Below are 16987 nucleotides of genomic sequence, written 5' to 3' on the forward strand. Positions count from 1 at the left end.
TGAAGCAAAAGTTTGGGCACCCTGCATGGTCAGTACTTAGTAATACCCCCTTTGGCAAGTATCACAGCTTGTAAATGCTTTTTGTAGCCAGCTAAGAGTCTTTCAATTCTTGTTTGGGTAAATTTCTGGGTTCAGTCATTAGCAGCAAAGTACTGACTGTGGAAATTACAAATCAGAATATTATTGGAGTCACAGAGCCCAGCAGCACTGAAACAGGCCCTTCGGCCCTTCTAGTGAATGCCGACCTGTTTCTGTTTTTACTGCCCAGTTCCAATTACCTGCACCATAGCCTCCATACACCTCCCATCCATTGTCCTCACCCAAATTTCTCTTTAGTGTCTAAATCGAACCCACATCCACCACTTCCACTGGCAGCTCATTCCACACTCCCATGAACCACTGAGTGAAGAATTCCCCTTCAGACTCCCCTGAAAGAATTCACTTTAACCCTGAACATATGCCTAATGTGGGGGTGCGAGGGAAGATGGGGCAGAGAGGGAAGATAGTAAGGGGAGGGGGTGGTCGAATGCAGAGAGGGAAACAAGATGGAGTGTTTATACTTAATATCTTTCAGAAAAAGTAATTGTTTGAACTTACTTGCTGCAAACCTACTATCCACACCCTGCACATTCTCAACCAAATTATTGATCTAGATGACAAGTAGAAATGTTCAAAGTAAATATTATTATCAGAGTACATATATGTCACTACATAGAACCTTGAGATTATTTTTCCTACAGGAACACTTAGCAAATCTATAGAATAGTAACAGGATCAATGAAAGATCAAGTAGAGCATAGAATTCAACAAACTGTGCAAATGCAAATATAATTAAATATCAATGAATAATGAGCCCAATGGAATGTAACCCTGGGGAACCTCACTAGGCTGGGCCTTGAGTCCAATAAACAGCCTCCCACCATCACTGTCTGCTTCCTACCATCAAGACAACTGTGCATCCAGTCAGCCAGCTCTCCCTGGATCCCATGTGATCTGACTTTCCACAGCAACTTACCATGCTGAACCGCATCAAAGGCTTCACCGATGCCCATATCAGCCGCGATTCTGGGACAGATGTGTCACGGATCAGAGGGCATAGATTTAAACAGAGGACGAAGAGGTGAAGAAGAGATTGTTCACTCAGGTGGTAATTGAAATCTGGAACACACTGCCCGAGGTGATAGAAGCAGGTCCCTTCACAATATTTATGATGTAGATGAGCATTGAAACTGCTGAGATACAGTCGGCAATGAACCAAGTGCTGATATTTGGGACCAGTGTAGACAGTGAGTGGATGGTCAGAACAGGTATGGCCGGCCAAAGGTCTGTTTCTGTGCTGTGTGATCCATCACTCCGGACATGACAAATTAACGACGGTGGCACCACAAGGCATTGATTTCAAAACTACACACCCCTCTCCAGCCTGAAATAAACCAGGCTGCACCCTTTTGTCACCACTTGTGAATATCCATACTGTCAAGGTAACGTACAGATTGGTCACTTCTCCGAAACAACTGGCAATTGATAAAGTTCCTGTGTCTTCTTACATTAACGTTGCTTCCTGACAGCAAAACTTACCCTCTCACTGTGTCAGAATCAGTGATTAAATCCGGCCCCAAACGCTGTGCTTTCATCCCTGCACATTGTAACTTGAACCATCTCACTGAGGGTCTGATGGAGACACAACCCCTGCCCTCTGCACATGTGATCACATCTCCCCTGCTTCTGACATTTCAAATACCCTCAGAATGGTTTTCTGATTCAGTCTGAAGGTTATAGTACATTCAGCTCGTCGTCAGACCTGACAAACCATGTCTTCCCACAGCTGGTTCCACCTGTTGGTGTGTCCTCTTTCCTCCACCTCCAGGGAAGCTGCATCTCCACACCAACTCCTCACTAGAGACGACAGCCTATGTCCATGACACAGGAAATCACATCTCTGTCACTCTTCTGATACTGTGTCTGACCTGCTCACCTCCGGGTGTCCTCCTCAACAAGCTTCTTCCTCAGTCACCATCTGTGAAATTAGAAAAACATACAAATAAAACGAACTATCAGACGGTTTCTGTATCCCTCCAACCCGGACCATGGTCCCTGGTTAAACCTGTCTCCCCTCAGCCCCTTCCTTTTTCCCTTTCCCTTTGCAGATTCCGGATATGCCACCAGATCAGAATCCACTGTGATATCTCACAAGATCGCTGACACCACCCCGCTTCCAATTTGCCCTCGCAGCCCATGACGGGAACAGCTGCCCCAGACTCTGGAACTCTGTAACAAACACAATGTTAGCAGCAAGATTAGACAGTAATTAATATGAAGGGAGAATCGTTGCTTCCTGAAAGGACACGCGAGCTGAGCTGTCTGATCCAATGGACCAGAGCCTCTCTTGTTTACAGCTTAATTTGCTCCGTGTCCATCCTCCCGGGTAAAGGAACGTCCAATCATCTCACTTTCTCCCACCTCCCCTCCACCCGCCTACCACTCACCCGACACCCTCAATCCATCCTTAACCTCAACCAACACAAACAGATCCCCTTCACCCCAAACCCCCTCCCAGCTTGGGGATCCACAACTAACAGAGCTCACAGCCCGGTCTCGGCCGCAAAGCTGAAACCGGGGCTGTGGGACCGGAGATCCCGGGGCCTCCAGCCGTCCGGCAGAACTCGGTTCCGGGGCGCTTCCCCCCGCAACCGGCCTCCGATTTCCACAAACTCGGAATCAGACGCCCGGACAGCCGGCAACAGTCGGTGCCGGCAGCGCGCCTGCGCGTCTCCCAGGGCCCAGCAGCGCCACCATCGGCCGGAGGCCGGAGGGACAACGCAGGGAGCTCGGCCGTCCGGCTCTTTCACTGGGACAGCCCGAACTCCACATCAGCTCCATCCAGCCGACTCCGAGCGAAAGTTAATGGCCAACAAATATAATTCGCCTTAGCGATCAGCTGTCCGAATGATTCCCTGACATTTAGAGGAAGGGATATGTATGGCCCACATTGTCAGAGTGTTTAGTTTCGTGCCTTGCCGTTCGGCGTGGGCGATCATGTCTCTCCATCCATCACGGTCCCTGACCCTCCAAATTGTAGTTGCTGCCTCCCCTGTTTCTAACCATGATGTTAATCCACCTATAATTTTCATTCTCTGTCTGCCTCTGCTTCTTCTTCCTTCCAGCTTTCCAGTTGTACCTAAATGTTCTAATGTCTCTCTTCGCGTGATGTGTCCAAAGAACTTTGATGGCTGTTTTCTGATTGTTTCAAGTAATGTACGTTTTGTTTTCGTTCTGTGTCGAACTTCTCGTTGGTTATCCTGTCCTTATATGATAGGCATCGCATTCTTCTGAGAAACCACATCTCTGCTGCATTGATTCTTTTTTCCATTGCATTTGTGATGGTCCATGACTCGCAGCCATACAGCAATATAGGGAGAATGTAGCAGCTGACAGTTCAAAGGCGGATGTCAATTCCTATTTTCTTGTTCGTTAGGATGTTTCTCATTTCTGTCAATGCTGTTCTTGCCATTGCTATTCTTGCTTTTATGTCTGTTTCGCATTTGCCATCAGATGTTACCCATGATGCAAGGTATTTAAAGTTGTGAACTTGTTTCAGGATTTCATTTCCCAAGACCATCCTACAGTTTGGATATCAGGTTTCATTGAATAGTTTACCAGGAGACAAAGACTGCAGGGAATAGATATCTTCTGTTGACTAAGACACTGTGTAGACCCCATTGGCAATTCTAGTTCGCATTCATTAAAAAAAAACCGGTGTATATGAAAATACTAAAAAACAAGATACTACTCTATCTGAAGCAATTCCAAACCAGATCAGTCTGGAAAGTCCTCCCCTGAAACATTTCACAAACAAGAGAAAATCTGCAGATGCTGGAAATCCGAGCAACACACACACAATGCTGGAGGAACTCAGCAGGCCGGCAGCATCTTTGGACAATTGTACAGTGGGCGTTTCGGGCGGAGACCCTTCGGCGGGATGCTGCCGGACTGCTGAGTTCCTCCAGCATTTTGTGTGTGTTGCCCAGAAACATTTGTGATTCTGCGACCCAACTCGAGACAAACACCACGCCGCCCGCTCCATTAACAACACGGCACAGCGGAACACAGAGCAGGGACTTTACATCACAACACTGGACTCAGTGATGAAACCCTAATTTAGTTTTATTGTTCCAAATCATTAAGGTGTTTTTAAATAGAAGCACCCACCCTCATGTGACGTCACCCACGGGCTCTCCGCGTTTGCATCTGCTGTCACGTGCACTGCGCCTGAGGTCACACACGCGCTGCTGCGCTCGAGCTTGGTCGGTTTAACGGCTGAACTACTGAGCACGAGCCCCCACCCCACCCCCACAGACAACGGAGGAGTTAGCGGCTGCGCTACTCCCATTGGTGGGGAGTGATGTCAATCACTGGTTACATCCAATAGAGGAGGCGGTCGAGCCGAGAGGGCGTTACCCCCGCTGAAAACCGCCTTCAAACTTTCCTCATCAGAGCGGAACAAATCCCAAAGTAAATGTCCGCTTTCTGATTTATTTCCATTTCCCTCCGAGGGAAGTTGGGGCGTTTGTGAAGCGTCTCCTGCGGCCGGAGTCTGATGTGTCGCTGAGAGGTAGGAGGAGACCGCTCGGCCCGTCGGTTTGATGCCGGTTCCCCGGGGAGGGAGAGGATGAAGACGGGGAGAGAGGGGGCGGACAGGATGTTTGTCCCGGTGGGGACAGGAGGGGCTCATCTGTGGAAATGTCTGAGCCCACGGTGGTGGCGATTCACCACATTGGGGGGCAAACACCGGCAGACTGTTGCCCTGCAAGCGGGGCCAATGGTCCGGGCAAAGTGACAATTATTTGTGTTTTGTTGAGACTGTACCGGGAATATGGTGTAAAATCCCGCTCCCCACACTAACACGGGTCACACAGACCAAAGAACAAACTGCCGGAGGAACTCAGTGGGTCGGGCAGCATCTGTGGAGGGAAATGGACCGTCAACATTTCGGGCCGAGACCCTCCCTCTGGACTGAGAGTGGACGGGAAATAGTCCGAGAAAAGAGGTGAGGGGTGGGGATGGGGCAAGAGCTGGGGAGTGAGAGGTGGATCCAGGTGAGGGGGAGGTGGGAAGGTGGAAATAGTGACGGGGTGGGAGGTGAGTGGTTGGGGCAACACGGGGCTGCAGAAGATGGAAATTAATTCCATAGAGGATTAACAAAGAGGTTAGAGAGTATTTGTTATAGAGAGTGCAATGAAGATTCACCAGACTGATCCCCGTAGTGGTGGGGTCATCATATGAAGAAAGATCAAATGTGATAACCCTTTCATTTAGAGAATCGAGGACTGAGAGGTGAACACATTGAAATGCACAACATCATTACTGGCTGAACCAGGGATCCCAGTCTCTGAAAAAGGGGGTGGACTGTCCGGGACTGAGATGAGGGGAAATGTCTCCACTCCGAGGGTGGTGAATGTCTGTAAATCCCCACCACAGAGGGTGGTGAAGACTCAGTGATCGTCTTCACATAAAATAGAGGCCGGCAGATGTCTGGAGACCAAAGGGATCGAGGAAATGAGGATCGGGCAGAAACATGTGGCTGAGATGGAAGAGCAGCCACCATCTTGTTGATGGTTAGAGGGGCTGAATGGCCACCTCCTGCTGTTTCTCACCTGATGTTTCAGTGTTCCTGTCCAGTGAGGCTGGAGAAATGTGAATAGAAATTAGTGTTTATACACATGGATGGATTTAAATGAAACCTGCACATTACCGTTTTGGGTCTGAATTGTGTGTTGGACCGGGATGGGAATCGAGCCTGTGACTCTCTGACCTGGGGGTGGAGGGAAAGGGACAGGGAAGATCTGGAGGAAGAAGTAAAAATGTATCTTGTGTGAATATGGAATAATGTGGGAAATGCAGCGGATGGGTCGGGCAGCGTGTGAGGGGCAAGGAGCAGAGTCACCGGTTCAGATGGGAGACCCTCCACCCGTCACGTGATCCCATTTCCTGTTCACGTTTTTCCACAAATCTGCAGCATCTGCCGGTCACTGCTCTAAGTGTCCGTGTACCTTCATCTTTCACCGGTTCAGACAAGGCAGTGAGATCCGGATCTATCACGTCTTCTCGTTGTGGGTGGACAATGATTTATTCTGCAATATTTTCAGCATGTTTCCATATAACCACATAACAATTACAGCACAGAAACAGGCCATCTTGGCCCTTCTAGTCCGTGCCAAATGCTTTCTCTCACCTCGTCCTAGGCCTCAAACCATAACCACTGGGCTGAGGCCTGGGATTAGGCCTCATTCCACTGTTTTTACCTGCTGAAGAGCAGCCAATATTTCTGGCTATATGACCCATTTATGTGAGAACTTAGCCTTTTGTATTTATCTGAGCCTTTCATAAGTTTAGTTATACTTTAGTACAGTTTAGTTCAGCTTCACTCCAGAATTTCCAAAGCAACAACCCATTGAGTCAAATAGTTCCACACAATTAAAATAGTTTACAGTATTACATTTTTAAAATGTTTATGTTGTACTACTTATATAATTTAACTATTTAATATGTATGTTCTTATTTTAAATCACAATGGTTATAACCTATTGTTATGAATTAGGTTCCATTGCTGCCGCAGAGACAACAAATTACATGACATCTGCCGGTGCTATTAAACCTGATTCTGATAATTGGTCTGGGAGACACATCACCGGTCACCTGATCCCAGTTACCGCAGATCGTAATACGAGATCGAAGCCTTTTCTATTTATTCGTGTTCCTCAGTTCAGTTAAGTTTCCTTCTGTGGTTCCAAAGCAGAAGCTCAGTCTGTCTAATATTTCCACACAGTTAAAATGGGGAATTTGCTTATTCTTATCACGTACTGAGCTACAGTGAAAATCTTGCCTGACGTACCATCCACACAGATCGATACATTACAACAGTACATTGAGCTGATATACGACAAAACAATAACTGAACAAAGCATTATGGCTGCAGAGAAAGTGCAGTGCAGATAGACATACGGGGCAGGGTCACGTCGAGTTACATTGTGAGTTTGAGTCCATTTTATTGGACTGGAGACCATTAATTTGGCTGACAACCGCGGACAGGAAGCTGTCCATGAGCCTGGTGGTACGCACTTTAAGGATTTTGTATCTCTTCCCCGATGGGAGATTGGGTTTGCAGCAATAATGTCCAAAGTTGTGGGCATCTTTGAGTACACGGCCTGCTTTCCCGAGGCAGGGTAAGTGTAGGAAGAGTCCATAGAGGGGAGGCTTGTTTCTATGATGTTTCCAGATGAGACCAAAGTTCTCTGCAGTTTCTTGCAGTCATGGGAAGAGCTTCAGCCATACGAAGGCGTGAAGTATCGACAAGAAGCTCAGAGACCTCGGCCTTCACCCTGCCTTGTGTAGCTGGATCCTGGACTTCCTGTCAGATGGCTGGCAGGTGGTAAGAGAGGGCTCCCTCACCTCTGTCTCTTTGACCCTCAGCACACATGCCCCACAGGGTTGAATCCTTGGCCCCCTCCTTTACTCTCTGTGCACCCATAACTTGTGTCGTCACCCACAGCTCCAATCTGTTAATTAAATTTGCTGACAACACTACATCGATTGGCCTAATCCCAAATAATAACTTTCAATTGATCAAATGCTTCCTGACAAGTCTCGGTCCAAACAAACTTTTCACCCTTCTTCAGGAGATTAGTCAGAGGAAGAGCGATATCAGCAAAGTTCTTACAGAACTTACGATAATATCCAACCATTCCCAGAAACCTTTCAAGAGCCTTCTTACCAGTCTGTCACAAAAACTGTGGGTCAACTGTCTAAGAAAAATAACAAGATGGCTTGAGTGGCAAAAATAGATTGTGGTGCTTTTATTTACAAAGATAGTGGAGAAACAAAAACTTGGATGTCCACATCAAAACAAGAAATTAAAAAAAAACTATATATATATATATATATACAGCTTGCAATTGTCACCTGTCCGGTTAACAGCCACCCTCAGACTAAACAAAAAAAGAACCCAAAGCCTTGGTAACCTGAGGCTTATAACTGCTAAGCCAATCCCCCTAGACCAACCTGAAGCTAATTGACTCAATTATCTTCCATTTCACACAATCTGAAACTCTACCACCAGTTCTCACAATAAACACATAGACTTCATCATAGGATTCACCATTTCCCGGTTAAGTAACTTGTATAAACCCCAAAACTTTACCACAAGATGAGTAATTAGGTAACATAACCCTTGTCCCAGGTAAAGATGGTATCCTCCACCATCGGCACACCTGTGCAGGTTGCTGCTGCCTCTATATAAGACAGCTCTATGCAGCAGCTCTGTTTCAGACCCAGTGACTGTGGAGGAGAGAAACGTCAGATTACCATGACATTTCGGCAAAACACTTACTGGAAAGATGAATATGAATAAATTGACCTGAGATAATAAAACTGTGACATAGTGTGTTTCTTTTTTTCATACCTGTTACTGCTGGGGATGAGTGTAAAATTGTGACTGTTGATTTATTGTGACGCGTGCACTCACCACAATAACAGAGGGAATAATGTGTGTGGATGACCCTTTGAGTGTTTTACCGAGTGTGCCATGAGACGTCTGTAATCAGTGACGGGCCTTCGTCACACAGTCGGAACAGGAACTTCAGAAATTCCTGGATTTTGCCTGCACAGGAGCCAACTTGCCTTGACCTACAACACAGCCAAGACAGATCACAGTGGCGTGGCCAAGTTCACTCTTAGCTCAGTCAGCTGTAAGATTGGCCCTGGAAAGCCTGTCAAACAGCTCTTCTACTACAGAGTTATGCTCTTCCCAAGTGTCACTCCCTGTGACTAAGTCATCAATATAGGCATCTGTGTGTCCTAACCCTTGAATTACAGAATCAATCATTCTCCGGAATGTTCCTGGAGCATATTTCATTCCAAATGGCAAAACATTGTATTCATACAACCCAGAAGGTGTCACAAATGCAGAAATTTCTCTACCTCAGTCCGTCAATGGAACACACCAATACCCTTTCAACAGATCAATCTTTGTAAGAAATTACCTTTTCCAACCTTATCGATGCAATCATCCACCCTAGGGATAGGATAGGCATCTGTTTTTGTTACTGCATTTACCTTCCTATAATCAGTGCAAAATCTAACACTACCATCAAGTTTGGGCACAATAACGCAGGGTGAGTTCCAATTTGATGTTGAACGCCTAATAATACCACTTTCAGCATATATTCAATTTCTTGCTCAGCCAATTTACACTTTTCTACGTTCATGTGATATGGGTGTTGTTTAATCGGTTTGGCTTGACTAATATCTACGTCATGTTCTGCGACCGTGGTTTGCTTGGGAACATTGGGAAATAAAACTTTAAACCTCAGAATTAATTCCTTCAGCTGTTGTTGTTGCTTTGGCTGCAGATGAGCCAACTTGTTGTCAATGTTTTTGAGAACAACCGAGTTCATTAGCCTAACCGGGACCATGTTTGGCTTGTGAAAAGTCTCAGACGAATCAATTGTTTCATTCTCAGGGTTGTCAGATTTATATGTTTGACAACATTCACCGATGGTGCCTGCTTGTCAGAATAAGGCTTTATCATACTGATGTGTACCACCTGTGTTAGTTTACGTCAGTCGTGTGTTTTAATACCATAATTCACATCATTAATTTGAGAGACTATTTCATACAGTCCGTTGAATTTCGCCTGAAGTGGATTCGTCAACATTGGAGATAAGGCAAGCACATTATCCCCCACCATATATTTTCTTTTGTTTTGGTCTGCTTATCAAACCAACACTTCATTTTGTTTTGAGAAATCTTTACGTTTTGTCTCGCTAGACGACAGGCTTGGTGTAGTTTATTTCTGAACTTCAAAACATAGTCTAACAAGTTAACATGTACATCCCCATCAATCCACTGTTCCTTTAACAAGGTCAAAAGTCCCCTCACTCTATGACCAAATACAAGTTCAAATGGACTAAAGCCCAGTGACTCCTGTACCAACTCTTTTAAGCCTGATTTATACTTGTGTGTCAAGTGTACGCCATCGGCACTATGTACCCTACGCCGTGCCCACGCTGTACTCTATGCCGTAGGGTGACGTGCAGCTCCTCTAAAAAGTAACTCACGCGTCGCAGCGACACAGAGCGCAACAACTGTGATTGGTCCGCTTGGTAGCATCGCATTTCTGGTTGCTTTTCTCTGCCATGTCTGTACACTGATGCAAAATAAATGGTTGGAGACAATGAACCGAATCGTCAAGTCTACCTGCCAACATCCGAAAATCTTTGAAATGCATTTCCTTGTCCATGTCTCTCATGAAAAAGTTCAACAGTGTCAGAGAAACCCCACCACCAACTTGCATTTTGGTGGCGAAGTGCAAAGCGATGCAGACACAGCTACGCATGCTCGCTACGGCGTAGGGCTACGCAAAAATTAAATTGGGCCTACGGTGTAGGATACGGCGTATCCCGAACGCACAAGTATAAATCAACCTTTACTGCGAACAAAAGCAAATGTATTCCTTCACCCCAGTCTTTTCCATTTTCAACACAGTATGTCTTAATCATTGTTTTGACAGTAGAATTAAATCTTTCTAAAGCCCCTTGTGATTCTGGATGGTACGCAGACGACGTAATTTGTTTAGCTCCCAGTTCATAAGCTACCTGCTGGAATAATCCAGATGTAAAATTACTTCCTTGATCAGACTGGATTTCTTTAGGCAAACCAAATAAAGTAAAAAAAAACTTAAGAGCCTTCGTCACAGTCTTAGCTTTAATATTTCTGAGAGGTATTGCCTCTGGGAATGTGGATGCGGTATACATAATAGTTAGCAAATACTGATGGACAGCTTTAGTCTTTGGCAATGGGACAACACAATCCACTATAACTTTGGAACAGGGTTCTCTGAATGCAGGTATAGGCCGGAGTGCGGCCACTGGGGTGACCTGATTAGGTTTACCCACAACTTGACAAGTGTGACAGGTTCTGCAAAAGGTCACAACACCTTTCCTCAAATTAGGCCAGTAAAATTCCTTTATAATCCTGTTTACAGTTTTATTCACTCCATAATGGCCATCTAAGGGCATAGTGTGGGCCAAAGTTAAAATTTCAGTCCTATAAACTTTAGGAACTACAACTTGGTGAATAATTGTCCATTCCTCACTCACAGGTATAGCAGGTGGCCTCCACTTCCTCATTAACACTCCATCCTTGAGATAATACCCTACTGACATGTTCTTAATCTCATCATCTGAGAGAGATGTTTCTTATAAAGCTTCAATCTCAGGGTCTCGGTCCTGTTCTGCTATAAACTCCTTCCTAGACAGGGATAAATCTTTCTCATCAGACTTACTACCTGAATCCTGTTGAAACAATGAAGGCAGAAAAGTCCCTGACAAGTCATCATAACCTGAATCCCGATTTTGGCTATCTTGGGTGTCAGAATCATGCCGCACAGAACCGTCTGCATTAGCAGACTTTTTCACCGTACTTCGAGTTACTGTGCAGGAAGGATAAATGTTAAAATCCATCTGTGGGTCGTCAGTGGTTGGCTTAGCTGGCAACTGCACTGCAGGAACAACATTACCATCTGCCAGGTCATTCTCTGACAGCAAAGTAACATCTTCCACTGGTAAACTGGAGCATAATCCAATTTTAACAGGTCCCAAAACCAACCCTGACTGTAAAATTACACTGTGCAATGGCACAGAAACCATGCCACCCCCAATGCCTTTAATAAGATTTACCTCACCAATGTTAGTCTCACCACCAAACTTTAGAAGGCTGTCTAACATAAGTGACTGAGAAGCCCCAGTTTCTCGAAGAATTTTCACTGGTACCGGTGTTGACCCTTCCATTACTAATACAAACCCATCTGACATAAAATGATCGAATCTCTTCTTAACTCGGTCAGACCCCTCAGTCCTTAAATGAGCCGCAACAAAATGTTCAGAACCCTGTGGGTTTATAGGTGCTTCAACATACTGATCACAGGCATGTGGGACTGCCTCCTTTTCCTTTTTCTTCTTCAGGACAGAACAATTAGCCATCATATGACCAGCTTTCTGACAATAGTAACAAGAGAGACCAGAATATTTCTCCTTCAACTGCTTCCCTTCATTCTTACCTTATTACTAATCCCATCTTTAATTTCTGGTTTACCCTGGTTATCCCTGCTACTCTTTTGGAAGCTCTTATTTGGGGTAAGCTTAATCTTATGAGTTAAAGCAAACTCATCTGCTAATCTAGCAGACTCCTGCAAAGTGGCAGCATCCTTTTCATCTAAATCTAAATCAAGGATGCATCTTTTGAATTCTTCAATTAAAACCAACTCTTTCAAGCTGTTGAAATCATCATTTACATTTTTATACGTGCACCAGTGGTCAAAACACACAAACTTCTCATGAGAAAATTCCATATAAATCTAGTTCATGATTTCCTCAAATTTCTAGACTTTTGCCCGTATGCTTCTGGGACCAACTAATAAGCTTTGGGCACAGCCTCTTTCACTGTGTCATAATCAGCTGCTTCATCAACTGTCAAAGCAGAATAGGCTCACTGAGCCTTCCCCTTAATTACACTTTGTAAGAGAATGGGCCAACCCTCTTTTCACTACTTTAAACCCTGAGCAACCTTTTCAAAATGCTGAAAGTATTTATCAACCTCTGCCTCGTCAAATGGGGGTACCAATTTAACTTCCCGACTGGCCTGAAACTTATCACCAGAGTCTCACGCTAGACCTCTTTGCTGCAATCTCTCTATCTTTTTCAGTTTGAACATCCTCTACCTTTCTGCTTCCTCCCTGTTTTTCTGCCTCTTCTCTCTGTTTTCCTGCCTCAAACTGCCTCTGTCTTTCCACAACCTCCATCTTTATTTTTTCTAACTTGTACGGGAGCTCAAGCTCACTAGGTTTACTTTCAGGAAACACCTCCAACTCTTCCACTTTAAACACACCCTCAGATACATAATACTCAGCTATTATCCTCTGCATCTGTGACCTCCTCATTGTCAATTTCATCTTAGCAAGTTTTAACCTTTTAGCAATACTCAATAACTCAATCCTTCTGGCGTCCTCTAATGCCTCAGAGGTTGGCGCTTCCAGACATGTATCAACATCCATTGCTTCTCATTTTCTACACACAAATAAATCAAAAGGGATTTCACCAATGAAATCGATAAGTAATCTATACGGCCCCAAATCTGTTCATATCCAGGATGCAGGCCCCAATTTTTTTACGAACCCTAACACTTTAAAAATGAACCAGCAGCAACAGACTACACCTGGAGTCTGGTTTTGATGTTAAAACCACTATCTTTATTAGTATCTACTTCTAATATAGTAACTTAAGCAAGATAGGTAGTGGTGGAGGGAGTACATTCAGTTTGAAGGATTGTGACTAGTGGTGTCCCACAAGGATCTGTTCTGGGACCTCTACTTTTCGTCATTTTTATTAACGACCTGGAGGTCGGGGTAGAAGGGTGGGTTGGCAAGTTTGAAGACGACACAAAGGTTGGTGGTGTTGTAGATAGTGTAGAGGATTGTCAAAGATTGCAGAGAGACATTGATAGGATGCAGAAGCGGGCTGAGAAGTGGCAGATGGAGTTCAACCCGGAGAAGTGTGAGGTGGTACACTTTGGAAGGACAAACTCCAAGGCGGAGTACAAAGTAAATGGCAGAATACTTGGTAGTGTGGAGGAGCAGAGGGATCTGGGGGTACATGTCCACAGATCCCTGAAAGTTGCCTCACAGGTGGATAGGGTAGTTAAGAAAGCTTATGGGGTGTTAGCTTTCATAAGTCGAGGGATAGAGTTTAAGAGTTGCGATGTAATGATGCAGCTCTATAAAACTCTGGTTCGGCCACACTTGGAGTACTGTGTCCAGTTCTGGTCGCCTCACTATAGGAAGGATGTGGAAGCATTGGAAAGTGTACGGAAGAGATTTACCAGGATGCTGCCTGGTTTAGAAAGTATGCATTATGATCAGAGATGAAGGGAACGAGGGCTTTACTCTTTGGAGAGAAGGAGAATGAGAGGAGACATGATAGAGGTGTACAAGATAATAAGAGGAATAGATAGAGTGGATAGCCAGCACCTCTTCCCCAGGGCACCACTGCTCAATACAAGAGGACATGGCTTTAAGGTAAGGGGTGGGAAGTTCAAGGGGGATATTAGAGGTAAGTTTTTTTACTCAGAGAGTGGTTGGTGCGTGGAATGCACTGCCTGAGTCAGTGGTGGAGGCAGATACACTAGTGAAGTTTAAGAGACTACTAGACAGGTATATGGAGGAATTTAAGGTGGGGGCTTATATGGGAGGCAGGGTTTGAGGGTCGGCACAACATTGTGGGCCGAAGGGCCTGTACTGTGCTGTACTATTCTATGTTCTATAAACAATAGTTAACAGTGGTATGTGTATATATGTGTGTAAATATAACTCCCACCCAGCTGAGCTCGGGGGAAACAAGGCTTGGAGTCTTGAGACGGTAAAGTATGGAAGTTCAGCTCAATCATAGAATAGGTGATGAGAGAGAGATATTTGTAATCCAGGGTAAATGTTGAGAGAAGGCAATTATGTCAAATTCCACAGTTTCCACGGTGGTAAGAGAACAGTTGCTGTAGAACTTATCCATCGTTGTTCCAAATCCACATACGAATTATCACCGAAAGTGACTTGTCACAAGGGGTATCATCTTCAAGTGAATTACCACACCACACCCAGGCAAGGGTTAACACATAAGTGGTCTTCACAGGATACCCCAAATCCGATCCACTCCTATAGATCAAACGAGGTGACAACCACACATTCAATGCATGCTGAATCGATAATTAACCCAACCTTGTGGGCAGAGGAAAGTTCTAAACAGTGACCCTTGGCCACTCGTTCCCTTGTTTTGAACCTTCCATTTTTCCTCCTTCATCTCTGTCTGACTCTGAGTGTCTGTGTCCTCGGTTAAAACTAAACAAGCTGTGAGTGATGTAAACGAGATGCGAGTCAGACTGATTCGCCTTAATCTCTCTCCCTCTTAAAATGACAGCCCACAGCAAATGAAACCTAGGGATTCATAACAACGGTCACTGCCCATTGTGAACTGACTGATGTGCCAGTAGTTGGGATGACTGAGTGAATCCCTTCCCACATTCTTTGCAGGTGAATGGCTTCTCCCCAGTGTGAACTCGCTGATGTCTCTGTAGGCTGGATGATCGAGTGAATCTCTTCCCACATTCTGAGCAGGTGAACGGCTTCTCCCCAGTGTGAACTCGCTGATGTATCATTAGGGCAGAAGAGTGAGTGAATCCCTTCTCACAGACTGAGCAGGTGAACGGCTTCTCTCCAGTGTGAACTCGCTGATGACTCTGTAGGTTGGATGACTGAGTGAATCCCTTCCCACAGACTGAGCAGCCGAACGGCTTCTCCCCAGTGTGAACTCGCTGATGAATCTGTAGGTCGGATGACCGAGTGAATCTATTCCCACATACAGAGCAGGGAAATGGCTTCTCCCCAGTGTGAACTCGTTGATGACTCTGTAGGTCGCATGACCGAGTGAATCCCTTCCTACAGACTGAGCAGGTGAACGGCTTCTCCCCAGTGTGAACTCGCTGATGACTCTGCAGGTTGGATAACTGAGTGAATCTCTTCCCACATTCTGTGCAGGTGAACGGCTTCTCCCCAGTGTGAACTCGCTGATGACTCCGTAGGTGGGATGACTCAGAGAATCTCTTCCCACATTCTGAGCAGGTGAACGGCTTCTCCCCAGTGTGAACTCGCTGATGACACTGTAGGTGGGACGACCGACTGAATCTCTTCTGACAGACTAAGCAGGTGAACGGCTTCTCCCCAGTGTGAACTCGCTGATGTAACAGTAGGGTGGATGACTGAGTGAATCTCTTCCCACAGACTGAGCAGGTGAACGGCTTCTCCCCAGTGTGAACTCGCTGATGACTCTGTAGGTGGGATGACCGAGTGAATCTCTTCCCACATACTGAGCAGGTGAACGGCTTCTCCCCAGTGTGAACTCGCTGATGACTCTGTAGGTGGGATGACCGAGTGAATCTCTTCCCACATACTGAGCAGGTGAACGGCTTCTCCCCAGTGTGAACTCGCTGATGTACCAGTAGGGTGGAAGACTGAGTGAATCCCTTCCCACAGTCTGAGCAGGTGAATGGCTTCTCCCCAGTGTGAACTCGCTGATGACTCTGTAGGTGGGATGACCGAGTGAATCTCTTCCCACAGTCTGAGCAGGTGAACGTCCACTCCCCGGTGTAAACACGCTGGTCAGCCATTACGTCAAATGACTGAGTCAATCCTTTCCCAGAAATTCAGCAGATGACCAGCATCTACCCGGTGTGAACTGACTGGTGTGTCCACAGGTGAGACGACTGACTGAATCCTTTCTCACACACAGAACAGGTGAAAGGCCTTGCCCAGTGTGAACTTGCTGATGTACTTTCAATTGAGATGACCCAGTGAATCGATTCCCACTGTTTGAGCAGGTGAACGGCCTTTCTCCTGTGTAGAATGACGACTGTGCCAGTCTGTCAGATGATCAAGTGAATCCCTCCCCACTGTCTGAGCAGGAAAGATGGTTGATTGAATCCCTTGCTCCACTTCTTAAATGTCTAGACAGAGACAGCAAAACTGGTGTTTGAGATTCCTGGAGACAAATTACTTCTCGTTTTAACCTGTAAAAAGATTTACAAAATCCATCAATGGGTGAAGGACAACATTTCAGATGAGATTACTTGAGTTGCCAAGGTTTGTTCTGGTATCACACTGTTACAGTGAGGTTCAACCCAAGTTGGACAGAGAAATCATCTTCTGACTGGTCGCAGTGCTGGTATCTGGAATGACCATCAATTCCCTGATGCTCTTCCTGTCTCTATCAGAATGGGGCATTTCTGCCATCTCCAGTCTGTTCCTTGGCTCAGTTTGACTCTCTCCATTGGTATTATTCCCTGTTCCTGCTGAGCCGCATGGGTGCCTGGCCCCACAGTAACTGAAACA

At 45.6% G+C, this 16987-nt stretch overlaps 1 protein-coding gene across 2 annotated transcripts in view; it reads right to left on the reverse strand.

Moving 5' to 3' along the window:
- The window catches only part of LOC140208667 (uncharacterized), a 147332-nt gene continuing 130345 nt past the window's right edge, over positions 1 to 16987 (reverse strand). For both annotated transcript variants that reach the window (XR_011888860.1, XR_011888859.1), the window contains exon 2: positions 1 to 2017. The gene's annotated coding sequence lies outside the window, so the exon portion shown is untranslated. The remainder of the gene's footprint in view (positions 2018 to 16987) is intronic.

The sequence above is a fragment of the Mobula birostris genome, chromosome 13, assembly GCF_030028105.1.
Source record: "Mobula birostris isolate sMobBir1 chromosome 13, sMobBir1.hap1, whole genome shotgun sequence".
Lineage (NCBI taxonomy): Eukaryota > Metazoa > Chordata > Chondrichthyes > Myliobatiformes > Myliobatidae > Mobula > Mobula birostris.